The 4,868-nt window shown below is 39.5% G+C and overlaps 1 long non-coding RNA gene across 2 annotated transcripts; it reads right to left on the bottom strand.

The window, feature by feature from the left end:
- Nucleotides 1–437: 437 nt before the first annotated feature.
- LOC138971684 (uncharacterized) lies at nt 438–4,593 on the bottom strand. 2 transcript variants are annotated; one of them, XR_011457340.1, is made up of 5 exons: nt 3,875–4,593; nt 3,487–3,636; nt 2,985–3,045; nt 2,396–2,515; nt 438–1,647 (listed from the first exon to the last, which is right to left on the bottom strand). It is a non-coding gene; the product is annotated as an uncharacterized lncRNA (long non-coding RNA). The 2 variants fall into 2 exon arrangements; XR_011457339.1 differs by having other exon boundaries at nt 3,487–4,593.
- Between the last annotated feature and the right edge of the window lie 275 nt (nt 4,594–4,868).

Raw genomic sequence — 4,868 nt, 5'->3', positions numbered from 1 at the left:
ATTTTGTGACACTGTTTGCTTACATTATCAGAGATTTTGAAGATCTGAACACAACAAAGCTAGGCATAGAATACCAACTATTGAAAGTTAACAATCACTGTCAACAATCAACTCAGTGTTCATTTCATGTGTTTATTTTTCATCAGTGCAGAACTTTCAATATAATCTCCTCTGTGAATAGCAACAGCATCTTTTTTTTAGTTTGTGGAATTGTAGTACTTGAGTTTGTTTCTTTTTTTCCATAGGATTGTCATGTTTGTGTGTCTTTGTATCACCAGGATTGAATGTGTTTTTATTTTTTTTTAATTTTTTTTAAGGAAAGTTGCATGTGAATATTGAAGAACTGACCAAACACATCAGTGTTAAATTGAGCAACATGATTGGAATCAAATTTTTGCACACAGATGGGGAAAAGAATCAAACACAAGTGAAGTTGATTTGATTAAAAGAATATTTTATTGATCAAAAACCAAAACGCAGACTGACAGAGTAAGTAGATTTGTGCAAACAATTTTATTTTCCTCTCCTCTCCTCTTCTTATGCACTAGGTGTCATTGTGACAACTGTGAGCTCATGGACACAATCAAAGAATGTCGCTGTTGCACAGAAATGGAGCAAATGGAAGCCTTGATGAGACAAGGTGTGAACTGCATAACTCATCACCCAGGATTCCAGTCAGTGTGTCTGGATATCTACTACTTCGTACTTGCTACAGATGGTGCCAGCAACAGTATGGAAGAGATATAGCTGATGAAAACAGGTATATATATAATATATCAAGGAGCAAAATTACAAATTATGGTTCAATGTAATAGATTCATTTACATATATGTCACGCTACTTTTCCTATACTGTCACCTGGTTGTCACGACATATATATGTCGCGTTACTGGCTCAGTCTGTTTGGTCGGTTCCGATTACCTCCCATGAATGCGAAAACCTATATGATCGTTTTTCTTTATTTTTCTCCCTGTTAATTCACCAGTGGCTATGTAACCTGTGTTGCAGAATTGCACCAGTGTAAGGGTTTTAAAATAACATTTACACCCAAACCAAATGTCTTGCTGCAATGTAAATTTTATCATCGACACCATGTGATACAGTATACATGGGAAAGATGTCTGCTGCCTGATATTCATGCATTTTTAGTTTACTTGGAAAGTACTATGTACATGGACATTACATAGCATGCCTAATTTTGTCTGTGTGCAGTCGCTACCGCTGCACTGCATACCGTATGCTGGCAAAGTTTGCATGGGGATGGCTGGGCAAGGATGTACGAGTAACTCTCCCTGCTTCTGCTGTCAGGAAGATCCGGGAAACCTTTCCTAACGCTACAGGCAATTACACAGGATATTTGGAACCCGAAAACTAGTTCTTTTGACAGTTTACTATTGTGCCAGTAGATATTTTGAAGCAGTTGTGAAGGTTAAACATTCACATCTACAGGTCCTGACTACATGTGGTCGTATTAGCACCCCTTGTAGCTGTACCGAGACTTTAGTGCTCTGACTGCCTGTTCTTTGTTAGGCTTGGCATATTGTTCACAAAGGCGCGGAGGCAACTGCTTGATGGACCGTTCCATGTCTTGGATGCTGTGTGTAGAGGCCAAGTCCACCACTCGTTCCATCAGTCTCCCCACATAAGCTGCAAACAAATGAGAACTTTATTAAGTGACCCTCCACCAACTTTGAAATAGGCATACTCTTCTGTGGCTGTTAGTGTTACCTTCCCCTGCACTGTTGTATGGATTGCTCCTGTATGAATGTGTATAAAAATGGTTTCTCTTTATTTTCTTTGAGCAGCCAAAGAAAAAAAAATGTTGCAATACATTTGTGACTATGATTGCTATTTGTTACTCTCTGATCTCCATTAGGCCAAAAAAAAAATTGTCTGTTTTTGGTCACCCGACCGACCCTAAATTTCGGCGCCGACCCTAAACTTTTTTTCCCAAACTCAAATTTTTTTGTTGTTGCTGTTGTGGTAAAGGACAGGGTGAGAAAATGAACAACAAAAACGTGTGAAAACGAAAGTCCGCTGACGATTTGTAAATGTGTTAAGCGTCTTGTCTCTATGTATAGTGAATCCAGTCTCTTTGCGCGATTTTTAAAGTTAGTTTTATTGGTCTACATTTGGGGTAAAAAAAAAAAATTTAAAAAAAAATTAAAAAAATCCCGACCTACCGACCCTATTTTTTTTAGCCATGTTACCAGAAACAGACAATTTTTTTTTTGTTGGCCTTAACTTAAATGTTTGGAAGTTATTCTTCTACATCTTTCATGCTTATTTGTATGTACTTGCAAACCGAACAACACAAAAATAACTTCTGTACCAAAAGTCTGAGCTTGTGAGAGTAAAAGAACATTTACCAAAGGTGCAATCCACTTTCACTTACTGGATGGAATAGTCCTTCTTTGATTTCCTGTAGACCAAACTGTAGCGTTCCTTTCCGGTCTGGTCAGAAGCCTGCAGTCTGTTGTTGTTTTCGTTAAAATGCAGAGCAGCTATGATTGTCCTGAAACAGTGTTTCATTTGACAAGGTACAGTATTTTGTAATTGCAAGTTCCATATCTCTATTGCCTACCTGCTTTGACACAATTGTGGAAATTATTGACAGAGCACAACATACTGCAAAGAAATTCCTCTTAGTATCTCCAGCTGAAATGTGATAGGATGAGTGCACAATACCAACCCCCACACATGTACACTTTTGCATAGTGCTAGCAGGTATAGTGCTCATTTTAAGGCTTACTATCATTAAGCAAAAACTATCAGTCTGCTAAAGACATATCATCTGTACATTAAAAAACTGCAGATTATGACAGTTGATATTTGATATCCAGAAATAGTCTAAAGTCTAAAACTTTCCTGACTACTCTTGTGACGTCTTGTCTGAAAATAATTAATTGACCCACCACCCATACACACACACCATATATATAAACAGGACCACCACCACCACTTTTTTTAAATAATTTACTTACTTTTCTGTGCAGCCTTTGGGGTGACTTGAATTTTCTTGTTTCTTTTTATCCTGCGGTGTGTCTGAAGTAAAATATTGTCACCAATTTATGCAAAAAATCTGCCAGAAAATGATGATAATACAATAACAGTTGCTCAATGGATAAGTTAGTAGAGTATTTCACTGACAGATCTAGATATATTTACTCATTCACATCAATTCGGAACAGCATGTGACACAAAGTGACAATATATATGTACATGAATACAATTACAGGGTCTGCAAGTGCAACACATGTATCCAATGACTTATCAATAAACACAGCTAAAATTAGAAACTCTGAATCAGATACAAATGTGTGCCAAAGTGGATCAGCCTCACATTTAGTAGTTACAGTGTCAGCTATAATATGCTTGATAAGAAGTGTGAATGACGAAGTACTGCAATGAATGACTGTGGGATTGGGAACAAGCAGATCTGTACTGTCTATACAATAAAAAAAAATTAAAAAATGCAATGCCTACCTCTGTCTGAGTGCTTGCATACACTGGCGAAGGTTTGTCAGTTTCACTAGCTCCATCACAAGATCCTGACAAATCAGCTGTATGATGGTCAGATGGTTTAGGTTTTACATCACATTCACAAGGCCCAACTGCCAAAACATCTTCCAGATTCTGCAAGCACAATATTACAATCATTCTTTAGTCCTCTATTTCTGTATTTTTTTTAAGTTAAAACAATTTTAACACTCAAGAAAACAGAATTTTCTACTCAAAGCTTACAAATGTACTAAGTTTTATTCAGTGAAAGTTGACAAATGCAGCGCCCTTTTATAGAATTTTTCAATAATGGCATTGTCAGTGTCACTGAACCTATTAGTATTCTTCATAACAATACAATTTTCCACCTTACCCTTTGGTGTTCCCTTTTGGCAAAGGCTCCTCTGACTCGAACACTGCTTTGGAGCCACAATGGCAGAGCAAATTGGCGCTGTAACTGCCGTTGTTACTTGTGTCACAGTGCTGCTGGCTGTGGAGACAGATGCCACGCCCACGGTACTCGAGCAAGTCACCGTTGTGACTGTTGTTGGCGCCAGACGATGCGGTTTTTGCACTGTTGGCACTGGTTTATGGTTTAAAACCATCTTCGCTTAAGTCCAAAACTTGCAGCCAGTGCAATCTTTCTTGGATAGCAATCCGTAGTGAAGTGCAGACTGCATATCCGTGAGTTCTGGTTCGGCGTACCAAAACTTGGTCTGAAATCTGCTCGGCAAGTTTGAACGAATTTAATCCACTGTCGCCGAGTTTCTGCATCAGTAGGAAACTGATGCAATGTAAAACCATCAGCATGCTTGCTGTTACACTCCGCAACTGCACAGTAGTAACCGACTTTCCTTCGCCGTTTGAAAGGGGGAACGTCTGTTTCGGTAGAAGATACAACCGCAGAGTTACAACCGTCCGCCATGATGTTCCACGAGTGACGTCACTGGCCTCAGGGCCGCCCGGTGCAGTTTGATCAGGTGCGCGAAATCGGATTTTATTAAATAAAAAATCAGCAACACAAAATTTTGCAAAATCGTTTTCGGAATATTAACCTGGGTTGTGACACAAATGTTTTGAACAGAAAAAAGTTTTGCTCTCTGGTTGGTCTTTAAAGCTTGCATAGGACTTGTTGTGGAGAGGCTTACAGGCAGGGAGAGACTTACGCAAGGCTGCTCTCTTTTTCGCCGGTGCTGCAAGCAGCTTGGCTAGCCGGCGGTGAAGGCTGAAAGCGGGATGTGACAAGCACATGTATGTATGCCAACACGCTGCGGGCGCATCACACAACCATTCGTTGGGCTGAGCGCCAGCCAACATGGACAAGAAGCCGCCATTACCGCACCAACCGGCCAGTGGCGAAAAAAGTC

The sequence above is a fragment of the Littorina saxatilis genome, linkage group LG7 (genome assembly GCF_037325665.1).
Source record: "Littorina saxatilis isolate snail1 linkage group LG7, US_GU_Lsax_2.0, whole genome shotgun sequence".
In the NCBI taxonomy this organism is placed as follows: Eukaryota; Metazoa; Mollusca; class Gastropoda; order Littorinimorpha; family Littorinidae; genus Littorina; species Littorina saxatilis.
This window is presented reverse-complemented; position numbering and strand designations above follow the sequence as displayed.